This window comes from Notamacropus eugenii, chromosome 6, assembly GCF_028372415.1.
Source record: "Notamacropus eugenii isolate mMacEug1 chromosome 6, mMacEug1.pri_v2, whole genome shotgun sequence".
In the NCBI taxonomy this organism is placed as follows: domain Eukaryota; kingdom Metazoa; phylum Chordata; class Mammalia; order Diprotodontia; family Macropodidae; genus Notamacropus; species Notamacropus eugenii.
The window spans coordinates 223,464,494-223,485,345 of record NC_092877.1 but is presented as its reverse complement, the minus strand read 5'-3'; the positions used below and the strand labels follow the sequence as shown (position 1 = coordinate 223,485,345).

General features: G+C 37.0%; 1 protein-coding gene across 1 annotated transcript in view; it reads right to left on the bottom strand.

Annotated features, from left to right (window-relative positions):
• The window catches only part of FGF14 (fibroblast growth factor 14), an 855,245-nt gene that overhangs the window by 699,647 nt on the left and 134,746 nt on the right, over window positions 1-20,852 (bottom strand). The gene's annotated exons all lie outside the window — the stretch shown is intronic.

The window sequence follows — 20,852 nt, the reverse complement described above, 5'->3', positions numbered from 1 at the left end:
ACTACCTGAGATAAACTATTTCAAGTGCAAACCAGAAATAACTAGGAGGACAATGAATAGATGGAAAATAGAAAAGATCTGTAATTATATCAGCCTAATTTCACAAGCAGAAAAACTAAGGAAATGGAAAGTGTTAGCTTTTACCAGGCGGTTATATTCAGTTGAATGGACAACCCATAGAACTGAAACATCAGTATACCATATATCACATGACAAAATACGTGTACCATAGATGAATAAGGCAGGTGAACAACTAACTGAGTTCAGAATTGAATAGGAGAGCAGGTTGTATTATTCTTGGGAAATTGTGCTTTTAGCATCTCTTAAAATTAAAAGACCCATCATTTTTAATACTAATATCATGAAGGATGGGAGGGAAGGAGGGAGGGAGGAAGGAAGGCAGGAAAGAAGGAAGGGAGGGAGGGAGAAAAGGAGGGAGGGAGGGAGGAGGGAGGGAGAGAGAAAGGGAAGGAAGGAAGGAAAAAGCATTTGTAAGAATTTAATATATAACACAAGATCTCTTCAATGAGATCTTAGATACAACGAATTATGAACTGTGCTATTGTGGTAACACCATATCTTAATTAACCAAAAATGTCAAAAATTGACTTTCAATTTAAGAATTTTTGAAAGCGCAAAGAGAAAAAGGACTCAGAGAGGCAGGATGAAAGATACACTGATGCCACGGAATTCCAAAAATTAGAATCATAATTCATTCTTTTTATTCTGCTTAAAAAGGTAATTACAATCTCCTCCCCCCCCAAGATTTTTTTTTGTTGCAAGTTGCAGAAAAGTAGAAATAGTTCTACTCTTAGAAAACCTATTTAACTACAGGGTCCCCTCTTCCATTTTCACCTCTCATGTCCCCTGACCTGCAATACTTGGATGTTTTCTAGATACATGATAGAATAGACAAAGAATAAAATAAAATATATATTTTTTAAACTGAGTATATTGACAACAACACGCATCCAAAAGACCCTCATGCATCACATTGGCATTGAATTCTATATTGACGTTACTGTGAAATATCCATATGTGTGTATTTAAATCTAGTCACTCTCTTTTCCCCTTACATAGATCTTAAAGCTCCTTATTAAGGGAACTGTGGAAACTGAGTGGACCACACTGACTCCATTTTGTGACTCAGTTCTAGAACCAGATCAGTTCCCTTTCTATTCAATTATCAGTCTAGTTCTATTTCTGTCTTGTGAGAAAATGCTATTCAATTATGGGAATTGTGGGAAAACTTTATTTCATTGATTGAATCTGTCTCAGAGTGACTGGAAAACTGAACCACTTCTATTACTTAGAGACCCTTAACTAAGGAACTAGATGATATTGACCAGAAACCCAGTCATATCCAAAGACGGATGCAAAGAATGTACTCAATTATTTATCTCCATCATATGTCTTATCTGAAAACTGACCCCACACTGGTCAATAAGTTACTATTTCTTTGTACCTTTGATTGAATACAGACGCATGGTGAGGAGTAGGACACCTCTTTCATTTGATCTCCACAATCCCAAACCAAAGGGCCACTGGTCTTTCCCCCAAAGGAAACTGGATTGCCTAGTTATGCATCCTGTTTTCTATCCTGCGTGTTCTTGTCTTTTGATACATGGAGGTCTGTCTCCCCCTGTATGCACCGTCCGGTGTCAAAGCTGAGGAGACCAGGTCCTGCTTTATAATGCAACTTGGCATTCATTGCTTAATTAATTGATGTGTTTAGAAGTTCAAATTTTTGTTTCCTCAGTTGTTTCATCTTTCACCTGCTGTAGAACGTAAGCCCCTTTGGGGCGGAAGATATATCACTTTTGTATTTGTACCTACAATGTTTAACTTAGTATCTGACACATATTAGGTACTTAGTAAATGCTTAGTGAGTGTTGCTCTTTCCCTCCCAGCTTGATTTACTTTTTTTTTCTTTTGCTCATTAAAAGGGCCATTCCCTGATTACTTCTTAAAAAGGCCTATTCACTGAATGGGCATTACCTCACTCTAAGTGAGTACCTGAATAGGCCAACATCTCCCATTGTATCCTGGGCTTTCTCCAGTCATCCTGATGAATATCTGGTCACTGGATCCAGATGACTCAGGAAGGGAAATTGAGGCTGATGACCTTGCACAGCCCTGCCTCACTCAAAACAAAGTCAAGTGCAAGTCATGTCATCATTTCTCTGATGTCATGGTCTTCTTCGAAACAGACAGACAGACAGTGATTGATCATTTAATACTGGGTTAGGATTCAAAGTTTATTGCAAAAAATAAAGAAATTCCTGGTCCAATTAAATGCATATTGCTACTCTTATAACCAAATTATTAAATAAGACAATTGATTCAAGGTTTCAGATTTACATGAACTTGAATTATGAACTGGAAAAAATTAATTGTCAGTTATTAATTCACGCAGGGGTGCACTGGAGCCATCTCCAACCAGAGAGCAGATTATTAAATTTTCACTCTGTGCATTTATACTTTTGAAATCAGCAAAGGCTACAAATTGGAGTTTGATTTATTGTTTTGTTGAATGTTTAGTCTTAAGTGGAGAAAATGTTAATAGTTCTTATTAAATTTTAAAATGTCATGCATGCATTTTATTTGTTTTTGGAAACAACCTGGTTATTACCATTTGCATTGCCATTATCTGTGTCAAAGCAGTGTTCAGAGAATTAATAAAACAATGATGTGTTCTGATTCTTTTGGAAATAAGGTCCCATACCTGTAATAATTCATGGAATTGGCATTATTCAATTCAAACATGCAGTTTCCTTTTATACTTTGAGGAAAACATTCTATTTTTGCACTCACCTACTATCACAAAAATAAATGGTCCCTTCCTCTCCACTGAACAAATAAAAATGTAAAAAGTGTCAGCACCAAAGTTTTAGAATTTAGTTTCTTTTGCAGTTACATTTCCAAACAATCCCCTATTTGCTTCTAACACCAATTTCTCTCATATTCTCCTCTCCCTCTTTCTTTTCAGATTTCTTCCCTCTCCTTCATCAAAAAGCAGATATTCTTATATCAGAGTACCAGTGGATGGTAGAAGGCGCAGTCTTACTCTCTTGAGACCATAAAGATAGCAAAAGATAAAGGTGGCACAGTATAATGAATGTCTTTCCATAGGAAAATGAGGAATTGCAAACTCAAGGTCTGGCAAAGAGCAAATATTACCAGAAATGAATCCATTTTTATAATATTTATAAAAGCATAACTCTTAGTCCACATTTTCTATAATTCTAACAAGAATCTTGACCAAGAACATTCTTTTCTCTAATATCACAGCAAAATATTACCCACCAATCTTGAAGAACATTCGTTTCTCTAACATCACAGCAAAATATCATCCATCAATCTCAACATAAGTGGAAATTTAGGTTGCAGTGGGCCACCCTCTCCCCTCAAATTTTATCCAGCCATTTGCGCCATGGATGTTCTATTCCTGATCACTTGTCGTTGCTTCCATAGGCTCTGTTCTGTTTCTTAGAGTTGTTTGGTATCTCTACTGTGTTTCTATCCAATTGCAGAGACTGGAGAAAAAAGGAAGTTCAAAAGGAAAGGGAAATGAACATGAAGAAGATGCTTGAGAATTAAAATAGAAATTAAGGTTCTATACGGCATTAACTGTGATAACACATGGAGAACAGCCATCTCCAAAAATATGACTGAATGAAATAGCTTCCTGCTTAAGAATACAGTGCCCTGTAATTATCCTAGGAGAGTCTTGAAGGAGCTTAGATAATTAATGCTTGCTGATTAACACTATTAGAACAGTGATTTCTTTATTTAGGATCACTAATATTATATTTTTTTCTATAAATTCATTTCACGGTCTCCATCCCTGTCTTCTGTCTCTCTCTCTCTCTGTCTCTCTTCTCTCTCTGCCTCTCTCTCTCTGAAAATCACCATCTCCACAATACCAGAGAAAGGCAGGATCATGTACTGAAAACATTAGACTTTAGCATCAAGAGACTTGGATTACAAATCTTGTTCCAGTGATTACTAGTTGTTTGAATATGGGTCAGTCATTTAATACTTTCAAACCTCAGATTCTTCATCTGTAAAACAGGATAATTAATACACTAAAAATGTCATACTATCCAGGTGACAACTTGAGAGCTATGTAAGGATAAAAGCTTGAGAGCTACGGAATACTGGCAAATTCAGTTGATTTCAACAAGCATTTCTTAAGTATTGATTATGTACTGGCATTATCCAGGGAAACTAGAGATGGAGACAAGGATAAGGACTGGGCCTGTGATTTTAATAATTTCAGAGGAGAAAAGTAACTCTAAAATGCAGTTAGGCTTCTTGTATGCAACTTATAGTCTTAAAGAATTACCGAGACCATTGAGAGATTATGACTTGGCCAGGGTCATTTGGTCATGCTGTGTCAGAAGCAGGTTTTCTGGCTTCATGGGTGGCTCTTTATCCATTCTGTCATGATGCTAGTGAAAGTGACCTCAGTTGTGCAAAATTGTCACTCTCATGCTAGTTATGTAGGAATACACTCTTGAGTATTCCATCCTCTGAAGTTGCTAAGATCATAGTATAATTTATTTAATTCATAACTGATTGTGATCTCAACTGTATCTTTCTGGAGACTGAAATTATACACACACACACACACACACACACACACACCTATATATATGTATGTATATAAATATATATACATATATATACATACACAGATACAGAGGGAGGAACATATCTAATATATGTATACATTCATATATATGTGTTTATATATACATACACACACATATATATATATACATATATATAATTTAGCTCAAGATATGCAAACATCTTAGGCTAAATTACTGAAACCTACAAACCATGAATATATTTCTTTTGAAGGGTAAATGCTCTGTATCTGCCCAGTCAGCATGTTTACATTTTGTGTTGGATGAACTGCTGCTCCTCTTTTCATTCTTTTCTCTTCTAAGAATCCAGTGAGACCATGACACACTTGCAGAAAAAGGGTGTTATCACTGTTAAATTCAGACTAGAATAGACACAGGTTCCTTTAGAATAGCAGAATTCCTGAACAAGATCATTTAGCCTTACTCCCTGACCCAATCAGTGCATGGATATCCTTTGAAGAATCCTTGACAAGTGATAATACATCCACTGGATGTTGATAATGACAAGACACTCACTACCTCCAAAGGCAGCCTATTCCATCCTTAAATAGCTCTGGTTTCTAGGACTTTCTTCCTTATACCGATTTGAAATCTACCTTCCTATAACCGCTTTAGTTCTTCTCACTGATGCCACACGTAACAAGTCTATTCCCCCTTCCACATGATGGCTCTTCAGATATTAGAAGATGGCTATCAAGTTCCCTTATAGTTCCTTCCTGAGATTAAGTGTGAACAGTTCCTTATCTATTATGGTTTCGAGTCACATCACCATACTTGTCAGGCTCCTCTGGGCACATTCCAGCTTATCAATGTCCACTTAAAATGTGATATCCAGATCTCAGCAGAATACTCTATGATAGTCTAACCATTACAAAATATAAAGAGACTATTACCTCCTTTCCCTGACTTCACAGGGAAATGAACTTCACTGCTAGAAATGAACCCTGAGATCACATTAGCTAAATGACTCCTCAGTAACCAAATTAGAAGTTGGTTGAATCAACTGAGTAATAATAACTTATACTGCATATTTTCACAACCTTGATTACCTCTCTATTTCCAAATGATGTTGGAAAATAAATCAAAGAATGCGAGCCACGGAGGGTCAATCTTATTGGTGACTCCTTGGATCTGATCTGTCTTGCCAATTTCCTAATCGGTCCCCTGCCTGATGTTGGCCTCAAATCAGAGTCTTGGGATCAGGTTGTATCTAACGGATGATTTGGATCTTAACTATGGCTAGAGCCAAAGGCTGAAATCAACCAAGACTGTATGACTGAAGCTTTGTCCCAGGACACCAAAGCATAGAGGATACTGATAGTACTTAAATTCTTTCATCTTGAAGAAACAACTGAGCCTAGCATTGAGTTAGTAAAAATAAGTAGTACCATAAGCCCCAATACATATGAGTTTCTTCCCACTCTGATCCTCCCCCATTCTCTCTCAGGTCAGTGAGCCTCCCCAGCAGTACCCTCATAATGCCTGGGATTTCTTTTCTCACTGGCATCAGATCTTTCCCTATGATCTCCCTCATCCAATAGAATTTCTCTATACCCCAGGTATAATTTATGGTGGTTACACCTAATACAAGCATGGTTAGTCATAACTCTGCTGAAGACAACCACCACTGATACACTCAGTGATTGTTTTCTAGTCCTGGATGTGTAAAATGCCCTCCTCTTAAATAATGTAATTTTGTTCAGCCACTGAATTTTGTGAGATTGTAAAATTATCACCAGCTTATTGAGCAGATAATGGCTAATATACTATACTCATCAGCCCCCTGCCCCTTGTGCATCAAGGTGTCAGTGGCCAGTGAGAGAGAGAGAGAGACAGAGAGAGAGAGAGAGAGAGAGAGAGAGAGAGAGAGAGAGAGAGAGAGAGAGAGAGAGAGAATGCAAAGAAATTTGAGGGAAAACATTACAAATTGGGAGATTGGGAAAGGCTTAATGTAGGAGGTGATTGAACTGAGTCTTTGAAGGTAATGAGGGTTCTAATAGAGTTGAGGGTGAAGAAGGAACACACTTGGGGTAGCTGCAAGTACAGTGTCGGATGTAGTACAGTGTTTGTGGGACAGAAAGAAGAGCAGCTTGGGACTGAATCTTAGTGTGTATGAAGGGGAATATTGCATAACAAGGTTGGAAAGGGAAGGTGGGGTCAGACTGTGAAGAGCTGTAATTGCCAGCCAACTTAGAATGGAAAAAAAGATGCTTCTTTTCTTGAGAGGGCAAAGCAGCTGCAAAAAGCAAAAAAAGAAACTTCAAATCCTCTAGCAAAAATATGTACACACAGAGTTAAGAGTAATTAGAAGTAGCTTCTTTGGGGTGAGGAAACTAAGGTAATTAGAAAGGAATTGGGGGAAGCTATTTGGAAAAAATTGACATAAAGGTTTTATTCATAGCCTAGAAGTAGAGGGAGAGAGAGAGATTTTATTTCTGAATACAGTGAGTCATTAACAGGAAGGAAAGGACTCTGGACTATTAAGGTATTGAGTACAATGCAATTCGAACCAACATACTAAGAAGCAGAGGCAAGGTGGGGAAAGAATAACAGTGCTGGATCTGGAGTGAGGCACTGCTTGTTGGCGCTAGTGCGCTGGACCTGAAGTCAGGAGCGCCCATCTCCCTGAGTTCAAATCTGACCTCAGACACTTGCTGGCTGTGTGACCTTGAGCAAGTCATTTGACCTTGTTTGCCTTAGTTTCTCACCTGTAAAAAAATGAGCTGGAGAAGGAAATGGTAAACCAAGATCTTTGCCAAGAAAACCCCAAATGGGGTCATGAAGAGTTGGACATGACAGAAAACAACTCAACAATAAGAATGTAGAGAGAACCCAAGTTTAAATCTCAGCTCTTTAAATCTCAGCTACTTTAATTTGGTGATGCTGGGCAAGTTGCTTAAACTCTCCAGCTATGGTTTTACTATCTCTAAAATGAGTGGATCTTCAATATCCTTTCCAGCTCTGACTCTTGTGCTGTACCATGCACAGGGCTAGACGCTGGGCACACAAAGATGAAACAAGACACATTCCTTCCCTTGAAGAGTTTATAATCCAGTAGGAGGTGGCATCTGTCTTTGATCCATGATGGGCCTGTGTTCTCATAAAGGAACTGGACTGTAGTGTGTAGTCCATTGCATTAGTTTAGGATTATATATTTAAAGGTAGAAAAGACTTTAGAAGCCCACAGAGGCCAGCCCCCTAATTTAACAAGTAAATAAGGCATACTTTCTTCAGAGGAGTCATCCTCTTCAAAGACACAAAGACTAAGTCTGCCCAGGGACAATTCTAATAAAGTATCAGAAGCAGGACTTGACTCCAGGTCTTCCTGACTCCAACTCTAGTTCCTTATCCCTTACCATATCACCTTTCATTCAGCTTGAGGGCACTTCCACTGTGGCTTCATACTCCTTTTTACTTGGTGTCAACATGCAGAGTCTAGTAATGCCTAAGAGAATTTGAAAACTACAGTTATATAATAATCTTGCTTTTCCAAAAAATGTCAAATTTTTTAGATTTATTCTCTTGGTAGATCTATACAGGCCTAACATATTTTTCTTTGGTTTAAAAAAAATGATACAAACCAAACATGATTCTGGGATTTAAAAGTAGATCTTAGGAAAGAGACCTGAGTTCACACCAATCTCAGTCACTTACTAGCTTTGTGACCTTGGGCAAGTCACTTAACCTCTGCTTCTCTAAGTTTCCTCCTCTGTAAAATGAGGACAAGAATAGTACCTGTCTCCCAAGGTTAAGAGGACCAAATGGGATAATAATTATAAAGTGCTTACCACAGTGTCTGGAACATAGTAAGTGCTATATAAAGGATAACTATTATAATTATTTATTATAGAAAGAAGGAATCGAGACCCAGTGAGATAATAGTGCTTGAATTGGAAAATATTACGATTTTTCATTGCATAACCCTTTCAAGATTAAAAACAAATAAAATACAAACTGTGATAACATAGAAAATGAGTAATTTTTTAGCAGTTCATTTGCATATTTCCCTGCACTTAGCCATGAAAACACTAAAGAGATGCTATTGCTAGAAAGTACAATTAATAAAGATTTTCTTACTAGATATCTCAGCTTCTCCACAATGGAACAAGATGAAATATTGTTCATTTAACTCCAGAAGAAATGAAAACACATTTGTGAACCCTGATCTAGCATTGTTCTAAGATACTAATGAGATTTCCATTTTATTGTTAAAACTTGAAGTTTTCTGTTCTTTTCCCCAAAGACCAACATGGGCATTCTATGCACTGAGGTAAGTATAGCCTCGATATGTTGTGACTTCAGTTGGGAATTCTAGGTGATATTTTGAGGGAAGAACTTGGTTGCCTGCCCAGAGGGTCCAGAAGGTCTGAGAGGAAAGTGGTGGGAGGCTTCATAATTGCCTAAGATAACCAAGAAGTGGCAAGATAATACACATTGTGTGACCTTCGGCACATTTTTATCTCTAGATCTCAGTTTCTTGACCTGTAAAATGGGGGAAGGGTTAGTAATCCTAAAGAAACCTTCAAGCTCAAAAGGTTAAAGTCTATGATTCTGAATATAGTATTTTAACTGAAATTATTAGGTGAGGAGTATACTCACCTGTGTTAGTTTATATCCTTTCAATTTCCCCAGATATCTGGCCTCCAATCTGGAATCTTTCATCTACCCAGCCTGAGAGAAGTGATCTATTTAGGGTTGTAGAAAGGAACTGTTCTATAAGCAGCATCAGAATGTATTCAATTCAATTCAGTACACATTTATTAAGCACCTACTAAGTACATACAAAGCTCTGCTAAGTACAAAATGGTGTAATAAAACACTGGACTTGAGTTAGATTCCCTGGGTTTGAGTTTCAGCTCTGCCACTTCTTAGTTATGTGACTTGGCGTAATTAGACCAAGTCTCTTTCCTCACCCATACAATGAGGGCAAGGATACCTACACTCCTGGGATGAATGTATTTGGTAAGCTGTAAAGGACTGTTTCTTGCTTTAAAAAAGCAACAACAAGAAACAAAGCATAGACCATCTAGGGCACAGATTCTTATTTCTCTTTCAACAAAAATAAACTAACAATAAGCATTTATTAAAGTTTATCATGTGCTGGGCATTGTGCTAAAAGCTAGACTACAAAGAAAAGCAAAATATATCACTGCCTTCAAGGAGTTTACATTCTAATGAGAGGAGGCAACATGGAAACAACTATGAACTTACAAAATATATTCAGTGTAAATGGACTGTGATTTCAGACAACGCTAAGGTAAAATTATCACTTTTTCCTCACTGTTTTCTCCAAGCATGCCATAAGTCTAAAATAAGCTAGAATTAACGGAAAGAGGCAACAAACGAACCGTCCAATGTGAATTTCATTCAATGTAAACCAGGCTCCCCATCCTTTTGGCCATCATTATATCAGAAATATAGAAGGTCAGAAAAAAGGGACAATATTGCATGATAGTACTGAGGAAAAACTTCAAGGTCTATGCTTTATGCAATTGAATTCTAAGGCCCAAGTTTCTTTTGTTAACATGCATGGCAAATCTGCGTTCAAATAAAAACATAATTTTTTTCTTTTTATTGGACCTGTAATTTTATCCATATAGGGAATTCCCAATAAAAAAACTCCTTTCACCAGTGCAGATCAGTAGCATGCAACTTATACTCTAAGAGTTGCCCAAAGAAATGAAAGGCTGAGATTTGTTCAATTGTGAAACCAGTGTGCATTAGAGGTGGGATTTGAACTCAGACCTTCCCAACTGTCAATCCACAATCTACATGATGTCTCATATCAAAAGGGAATGACTAAAATCAAAAGGTTTAGAGGAGATAAAGTTCAAAATGATATATATACATGTATGTACATATATATACATATTTACACACATATGTATATATATAAATTTGTGTGTGTGTGTGTGTGTGTGTGTGTGTGTGTACCTGGCATAATGGAAGCACACTGGACTTGGAGCCAGATGACCTGTACTCAGACCCCAAACCCAATACTCATTAGCTTTGTTACTATGGGGAAGTCATTTAATTTCTCTGAGCCTCCATTTCTTCATCAAATAAATGGAGTTCATAATATGAACAGTTACTGAGAGACAGTGTGGTACAGTAGATAGGACCCTGGTCTTGTAATTGACTTGGGTTCAAATGCCATTTCAGATACTTAACGTCTACATGATTCTAGGCAAATTATTTAACCTCTTTATGCTTCAATTTTCCTAAAATGATTAGGGTAGACACAATGCTTTTAAGGTCCTTTCTGGTTCGATATCTCTGATTCCATCTACCTCATAAGGGATCCTGGGATTGCTGAAGAATCAGTGAGAATATATACAAAGTGTTTTGCAAGTCATAAAGAGCTTCATAAAAGCCAGATTTTAATTTTTCAAAAAGTCCTAGAAAATGAATATAGAAGAATTTGGAAACAAAGGATTTAGTTTGCTATCTTTGAAGTGAGTAATTTAGAAAAACAGAGGGGGAAAAAACAAACAAAAACTATCTGAATGACAAAGATGATTTTTTAAAAATTATTCTGAATTTCTGTCATATGTTGAAAAGCATTAACTTCTGAGATTCTTTAAGTGATAGGGAAATTAACGAACTTTAACAAAAGGGCAAAATTTCCGAAGACAAAACCATGTTACTTAGAGATTAACTACTGATGCATGGAAGTAGAAAGAAAAAAAAACTTTTAAAGATTTCAGAACTCTGCTCATTGGAATAACCAGTCACAATTCCAAATGATGAAACATGCTGCTACCTGCCTCCTGCCAGAGAGGTGATGGACTCAAAATACGATAGAGAATATACATTCTTGGACATGGCAAATTTATGGATTAGTTTTGCTTGTCTATGCTTATTGGCTAAGGGTTGTTTTAAAGGTTTATTATATTACATATTATTATCTATAAGGGTTTGAGGTTTTTTTAATAATTTGGAGCAGAGAGGTGAGCTAGCAATAATGTTTTCTACCCAAAAAAAAAAGAAAAGAAAGAAAGAAAAGAGGACCACTGAAACTCTTTTTAAAATGAACAGGAAAGAACAGAAGGAATTTCAGAAGAAAACACAAAAAATAACACAAAAAGAGTCACAAAATAGAAAGTTGTGGTTTTCTCACATGTAACCTTTATTTTGTTGTTCTATGTTGCATATAGAAATGTTTTTCAATTTAAAAATTAACTTAATTTTGAATTTTAATTAATTTTTAAAGGTTTGAAATATAAGACTAAAGTAACACTTGGCAATTTTTTAAAAAGACCATGGCTGATTTAAAAAAAAAAAATCTCTCTTGGATCTTCATGTGTTCCTTGAGTCCCTTTCCCTCTGACAGAAAGCAAACATTAGTATATGCCAGTTAGAAGAAATCACTCTCTAGTGAAAACAATGTACTTGAGACTCTGACCAATGACAAACTTGCCCCAGTACTTCCAAACAGCAGCCCAAGAAATGGTGGTTCTAATGAGCAGGCATGTAAACATGGTCATAACCTAGATCCATCCCGGAGACATTTCTGGCAAACCCTCCAAAAGCATCCAACCATAGACGTAACCCTGGCTTCCTTCTTACTACTTGAGAAATAGGCCATTTGACTAGCTACATTAGACAGGGTTCATGTGCCCTTCATGGCATAGTAACCACAGCTTTCAGCAGAACTTGGTCAGTGCTAATAATTGTACCAAGATGAAAATCCATGTTGTCTCTGGCTTTTGGGAAGGGTTAATAAGGAAGGGGGCAAAGATTTAGCTGAAAAGAAACAGGAGTAAACTCAGAAAGTTCCTATAGCTTTCCCTACCTCTTTTCTTGAATTCTATATTGGATGCTTCCCCTCCTTAAAATCATAGGATCATGGCTAACAGATCTAGCACAGGAATGGACCTTAAGAGACCATCTTGTCCAACCACCTCATTTTAAAGCTGAGGAAATGGATCCCATGAGAGTTTAAGTGAGTAACCCAGTAACATACTATAACAATAAGCTCAGCATGCTTTCCATTGCAACACAAGTCATGTGGTTTGTTTGTTGATTGTTGGGGGTTGGAGGGAGGAGGATGTGTATGTGTGTGTGTTTTTGTTTTGTTTTGTTTTGTTATGTTTTGGCTGTGTGTGTGTGTGTGTGTGTGTGTGTGCATGTACATTTCTTATCAAGGTCTCACTATTGTTTCATTCATGTAAAATGTTCAATAGATACTGAGATTAAGGATTTTCATAACCACTACTTAAACTTCCTTTTTCTTTCCCATGACATTTTCTGGTACCTTCTCATTTGGCTTTAACTTGGAAATGTCCATTATGCAAAACATAATCAATTTGATATGAAATAATATTTCTAGTACTTGGCTGGACATTCTCATGGTTGGAAAATGCCAGCCTGTGCTACTGAACTTTGCCCAGCACCTCCCATTTACTTCTCTTCAGGGAATGCAAAACTTTATTCTCACTCCTCTGGGCTGGATCATTTCATTCCAAATAGTACATTAGCTAATGGACCTTCATCTTTCAGAGTAGACACCCTGCCCCATCTTGGGACACTAGTCTTTATTTTCTTAATGCTATTACCTGACATAATGCAAGCTATGCAAACTATCTTGCATGATGATTTTAGTTAATGGTTGAAAAAGGCATCAGTTCATAGCATATTTCCAAAGGAGATAGTTGTTATCTGCAGCGCAGTAATTAATTTCATGTGACTGCAACAAAATAAGGGATTACAATGCTTAGTAACATTTTCCCAAGTAATCTTTTTCCCATAAATCCTCTTTTTGTTTTTTTTCCTTTGCTGAGTAATATCACAAAAAGCAAAAAAAGATGGCTAGAAATTCTGTCTCTGTGGTTTGAAGGGCTCTCACTTGAACACTGCTAAGTGCTATAATGAATATTTTTGGCATCAGCTGCTGATAGCAGCTTGGGACTAGCAGCACTTGATTCAATATGTCATATGATACAATGATACACAAATTGAGCATGCAGGGAAACACACACACACACACACACACAAAACCTGTCCTAGGTATAGCCATTCTTCATGATTATTCATCAACTGATGAAACAGACTAATAATGTCTAGCAAGAAAGAAAAAAATCACATCCAAAGAAAAAAATCCACAATTCCCTGGACACCCAGGATGATGAAAGTACTAAAGGCTGTGTCAAATGAGATTCAAGGTATGATTATCCAGGAAAAGAGAAAATTTTTAAGGAGGCACGATCACTTGAATTTTAAAAACTGCTCTGTAGAAGGATTAGCTATTCTGTCCTCTGAGTTCAGGAGGCGAAATTAGGACCCTTAGGTGGAAGTGACTGGTGGGAATTGTTACCACAATATACCACAAGAAAGAATTTCCTTCTAAAAATAGACAAGACTGATCTGATAGTGAGATCCCCTCTCTCAGAAATATTCAAACAAAGGTTGGATGACCACTTGTCATGGGGCTGTAAAAGGGATTCATGCTTTAGGTAAAGCATTACACTAAATTATCTCTGAACCCTCTTTCAACTTCAAGATTCTACAATCCCATGCTATACATTTGTGAAACAGAACAATGATCCGATTATGCCCTTATAAGCAGGAGATTTTTTTCTTCATTTAAACTTCATGACATAATTGTCTCAAAGCACTGGTAATTTGCCTAAATCATTTCAGTCACTGAGAAAAGTTTCCACTTTGAGATGCCCGTACGTGGGTAAGCACTTATTTCTCTGGTCCTCAGTTTCCTTATCTGTAAAATGAAAGTTATAGAATAGGATCTGATAACCTCTTTTAGCCCTAATTTTTTAAAAAGTCTGTACTGCAGAGTAACTTTCAAATTTTTGTTTCTCAAATTAGTAACACTTTCTTAATTATTTTCCTTTTTTCTTTGCAATTCACTTAGAATTTAGGGTTCAAGGTTTAAGACCCCAAGACTCTGGGATGATCAAGATGGAAGTCATGTTAAAACAACGAACTTCAGCATTCACAATTAACTTTAAAATGTCCTGGGAGTACAATACTAAGATATTGCTTTATGATAAACCATTATCTTGTCCTTGATTACTGCCTTCCTAACATTTTAGTGTCTTTTTGTTCTTGTTTATGGGCATAATGAGCTAAGCAGAATTGTTCAACATCACAGGGCTGATGACCACAATAACGAGGAATTAGAATTATGTACCACCACACAGTGTGAAGAGCAGGCACTTGTAGTTACCTAACATACAGTGGAAAGAACAGTGTGTAAAACTTCTCTGCAGGACCATAGGAAAAATGAAAAATTCCAATGAGTAAGGGAAGAATAAATGTATCCTATACCATTAGAAAAAGACACTGGGTACAAGAAGAATGGAGTACTCCACACCAGCAGAAAAAGACACTGAGCACATTGGGCAAGGAGAAAGGTCAAGAGATGGGCCACCCAACAACACAGGACCAAAAGAGCCATGCCCCACTACTTGAACAAGGATAGAAATGGCCAACATGGTGTCCTCATTTCTGATGATCAGTGGGTTGCATTCAAAATGATAAAAGCAATAGACTACGCATTACTCTCTTTTGCTTTCAGGGAAAGGTGGGAGGAGCGTCTTCCCTTATTTCTTCTCATTTAGATGTAGAATGCTTTTATTGTCCTTTTAAGCTTTCTAGCAGAATCATTTGATTCAATTTAATGTTACTTAGTGTATAAATAATGTTTAGTATTTAAAATAGATATAAATGAATTTGGTTTTTTGTGTTCTATTTACTCTAACAAGAAGCCAGCATACATAAAGCCTATTATTTCCATCAACCCTCCTTGGTAGACAGATGAGGAGGAAATCCACAACACAAAGGGCCTATCTCATGTAGCAATGGGTTCCTTCCTTACTATCCAAACTCAGAAATTCTGTGATTCTGCGAAAGTTTTGGATTTTTCTTTTCAAAGTGAATATCTAACTAACATAGTTAAATTTTCAGGGACTCTGATACTTGTGCTTATATAAAGTCAGACATTGACTATTATCTAAGGGAGGGAAATGAATTTCTATTTTAAAATCAGAGTGCTTTTCTATATTCTTCTCTTTGCATCATTCTACAGGAGTCAGCTTGTCATCTCTTTTTCTATACCACGTCCCCAGGTTAACATATATAACTGAGCTTAATTTCAAAGGATGCTGATTCTCTAACAGACTGTCTTATCTGATATTGTATTGTTAACAAAATTTTTTAAAGGACTGACTTGGTATAGGAGGTTGGTCCTTTATTAGAAGGTTTATTTTTGTATGTCTTAGGAGATTGCCTATTACAATTTGCATTGAGACGTTTGCAGGTAAGGCAATGGCCCAGTCATTTTCTTTTCACTAGAGTAGAATTATTTTCAATGCTGGTGATGGTCTACAGCATAGGGCAATGGGCCATGTCAACACTTAATTGGTCCTGATCACCCACTGACATGCTTCAAAGCAATTATCCACTCAATTGTTACTAAATACATTCTCAGGTAGGAAGAAAATGCAAATTACCAACAAATGCTAACCTCAGAGAGAGGGAGGGGGCAATATTTAACAGAATCTCAGACTCTCAGAGTTCTAGGCATGAACCAAAATTATGTAAGAGAATAGGCTGGGTACAATCCCCTATCATAATTTCTGCCCAAAAGAGATACTTAAAAGGTCCTTTTATCTTCAATCAGAGAAATAAAGTCTTTCTTGAACTATCCATAATATGTAGGCACAGCACAGTTAGAAAACATTGGTGATAGCCATCCCTTGGGATTTGTACGCAAATCGGGATTCAGATACCATAGAAAAGACAAATTGAATTGGGAATATTGCTTTCCATTGTCCATAATACCATCATCATATGGTAGCTATAACTACTGTACTACTACCAGAGAAAAATAGAATTGAATGACTTCAGCAAGGATCATAAAAGTCCTTTAAAATGGACCAAGTTATCCCCTAAAACTCACTCCAAACCATAGAACCAAGGAATAGTGCTTAATTCAACTCTTCTAATTGTTTTTAGATTGGATGTGTCATTCTACTCCTCTGGGTCTCCACTCACCCTCCCTGGGAAATTTCTCTACCAAAAGTAGCTCTCTCTGGCCACCAATCCCCCATGTGTGTTGTTTCCTTCATTTACAATGGAAGTTTCTTGAGGGCAGAGACTTTCTTTGATTTTTTTATTTGAGTATAGCAATGCTTAAGACAGTGCATGATAAACGCTTTTCATCCAGAATGTTAGATGCAAAACATAAGATCATGCATCTAGAGTTAGAAGGAAAAGGAACTTAGAAGTAATCTACCAACCACTCATTTTACAAATAAGAAAACTTATGCTCAGGATTAGGTGACTTGTCCACAGTTATGAAGCTACATAGTTATATGTGCTTTGAGCTCAAATCTTGTGACAAGTTCAACATTCTTTCCACTTAGTTGTCTCTTCTTTCTAATCTACTTAAGCAGTTTCCAAAACAAAGAGCAAAAGAGAGTTAAACTACAGTTTTTACCCAAGAACATAATCAGTATTAAAAGTCCTATTTCAAAAGCTAACACACATTCAAAAGAATCTTGAAGGAGGCACTCATTTTTTTTTTTTTTTGCAGGCTACATGACCAAAGGGAAGAGACATGCTGACATTCTGCAGGAGAAACTGACCACAGAAAGCAGTCAATGTGAATAATTTGAGCATCACAGGTTGTTTTCTCTTCCAGTGCCTACATAATTTAGACAAAAACAGTATCATTTCCTGAATTACTCAGATAACTTGGGGGTGTTTGCACCTGGATTTATTGAACTGATCTGGTCATGCACAGAAACAATGAGACTTCTTTTGTCTCTACTTAATCATTCCAATAATAAGGTGCTTTTTTTTTTTCCTTTGACCGCTTGAGTATTAAGTTTCTACTATATTTTCTCTGCCTCCCACTTAACTTGCCAATCTATGTTTATGCTTCACATTGTATTAAATGAATCCATTGTGCAGTTCTGTCATTTCCCCCCATCTCTACTGGCCAGTAGACATAACAGATGATTGCCTGATTGCCTAATTAAACACTGCTCCTGGAATAAGCAAATCAGTACCAAGTAGCTCCTTGGATAAACGTAATATGAAGAGAGAATTCAACTGCTAGCAGTATGAGAAATTAGAAGAAAATCCCAAAGGCAAAGACCTTATTCAAAGACATTAGCTTAGAGGTCTGATTTTCTACTTTAGTAGCTGAGAAAACATGGTATAATTTCCTCCCACAACTCCATAAAGTGACTTTTTAATCAATTTTCAAAGAATTCCCTTCACAATGGTTCAACTCTCCCAACTTCCAGGTAAAAAACTGTACACCTCTAAAATTATTCACACCTGATGGATTGCAGCATATGGGAATCTAAGTTTTATTTCCTGCCTAGATCAAAATCACTGAGATGCATCTCGCCTTTCCCAATGCAGTCCTTCTTCAGTGATATTGACCAAGCCTTTAATATCAATAAAAAACTCATCACTAACCACAAGTGGAAAAGACTGACTGTTAGATTTCTCTGAGCATTAAGGCAGTGATAAGCTCAGGGGATTCAACAAATGAGTGGGAAATTATGGTTTTACAAGTTCACTTATTCATCTAAAATGAATTCTTTGATACAATTAGAAGTCCTTAGTCTAGGATATACTGGAGGAAAATGACCAAGAAAAATCCAACAATTCATGCCAAAATTAGAGCCTGTGAAGTCGATCCTGAGGTGGTCAAAACTAATTCTAAATAGTGGATGGTTTTTCACCTCAGAGTACAGGAAAATTGAATCTGGGAAATTAACAGCTAGAGCAAAGTAAGCTTGTGCATTCAGCCAACTGTTATTTCCTAAGAGAGTGACATAATGCAGGAGCAGATCCACACTTCTTGAGATTGAGCAACATGCAAATCTCACAGGACTTTTAAATGTTGCACATGGATTTAGCAATATTTTAAATTTTAAAGTAGAATCATAGTACTACCAGAGGAGGCAAGGGGTAAGGATAGCAAAGAAGTAAGTTAAAAAAAGGCCAGGAAGACATGTCTTGTGTTTTGCCTTTTTCCCTGAGACTGCAGCTTTTGCCAGCTCATTCTATATATTCTCCTTTCATTCCCATCTCTCAATTCTGAAGTACAGATGCAGGCTGCTGGGGATAGACTATAGAAGAAGTGGGCAGTGTGTGTCAAGGCACCAGGTAACCTCAGTTTAGCTAACATTAACTCATTTCCCCTTTGATTTTCCTTAGAATACAAATTGTTCCCTGTATGGTGAAGAGATGGCTAGAGGGTGGGCAGCAGGAGGAATTTAAAAGAATTTAGACATTGAGAGCTTATGCTCCAATAGACAACTGATCAATAGACACAAAGAGGGACATTTCAAAATGAGAAAAAAACATATCAACCACCATGTGAAACACTGCTGAGGTTTCACCTAATACTCATCAGAACAGAAAGATGACAAAGAGAGTAGACACTGAAGAGGCTATGAAAACACAAGCAAAATAAAGGATTGCTGATTGAGTTATGAATGGATACAAACTTTCTAGAAAACAGTTTAAATATGTAACAGGAAATTTGCTAAACTGTATTTCAGTGACACCACTACTGTGCATATATCCCCAAGGAGATCAAACATGGAGGATAAGGCCCCAAGTATACAAAAATATCTATAGTAGCCCTTCTTTTTATGGTACCAAAACAACTGGAAACATTGTGAGTGTCTATCATTCAGGGAAGGACTAAACAAACTGTGAGAAGTGAATATTGTTTTCTTTTTCAGGCCTCTGTTATGAATGCAATGGAACATTATTGTGCCAAAACAAACCACAAATATGAAAATTTCAGAAAACTTGGACTTGTTTGAACTGATGCAAAATGAACTAAGCAGAACCCAGAGAGTATATTACACAATAACCCCTTTGCTATCAAAGAGAACAGAATGGAAAAACATCAGACTTGTGACCAATTCTGGTATTATAGGACTGGTGATAAAAAATACCTTCCTTCTCTAAGCAAAGACAGGATGAACCAAATCTACTACTAATATGGAGCCTGTCTTTTAGACCACAGCATCACTTGAGGACATAAGCTCCATGTGGGAGGAGGGGACCACATAAAATTTCCCCCAAAATAGCATCTTCATCTCAAATGAACTAAAGGACAAAGATGATGTGTCTGCATTTAGACTAGAATAGAAAGTTGAGCTAGTGTCCCCTGGTAGTCACACAGCAATGGCAGCAACCATCGCTTGAATAAAGCTGGTGGAAGTAAAACTATTAGAACAGAGAAGGTTCTAAATAACTAAATAAGCTTTTTGAGTACAGGCCCCAGGAATGGTTATTTCCTCTGTTGTCCAAGAATATAAGCAGGATAGAGGTTCATTCATCATCAGGGTGGCCATGGGATGATTTTTTTAATTCACAGAATCTCATTAAAAATATCTTTTAGCCATTAGGAATTGTGATCTTGGTTGGGAGACAGGGGAGAGGAGTAATACTTATATTGATAAAATCACAGAGCCTGGAAGTAAAGAAGATTTGGGTGAGCCAGGATACTTCCCAGCTTTACCCTATCTGTACCATTCTGGGAAAAAAAATCCATTTCCGTATGATTCTCAATTATTGTCATATGCTAACGTGTTTGAGGAGGTAGCATTAATTTAAATGAATTGTTACATTTTCAACTACATATAGATATAAATACAAACATGCTTCGAAGATATATTTAATCCCAAGTGGTACTTTTAATCTTTGCTATAACTATGTGGCTTTCAGTGAAATGTAGCTTTACCTACCCTCTAGTTAATTGGGCCAACAGAGACTGTCAAGTTGGATACTGCCATAGGTTATTTGGTCTAAGGTGATTATATACATTGATCAAATTGGCCAAATACTTGCCAACCTTTACTCCATTTGGTTTCTACGTGAGAAAAATAAAAAGGGGAAATCAGACTTTCTGTTTTGGAAATAACTCCACTACAGAAAGTCACAGGGGGTGGGGGTAGGGATGGGGTCTGGATCAGGGCTAAATAAATGAAGAACAATGAGAATTAAAATAATTAGCATGTAAGAACTGGCATATGATCTGCACCCTGAAGAATAGGGGAAGGCAGGTTTTGAGGCAAGGGGAGAGACAGGGCTAAGAATCTGAGCCAAGGCCAAGAGGTGGGACTGAGTGTGGAATGTTCTTAGGAGAGTGTGGCCTGATTGGAGCATGGGTTGGGAAGAAATGACCTTCTCCTTTCT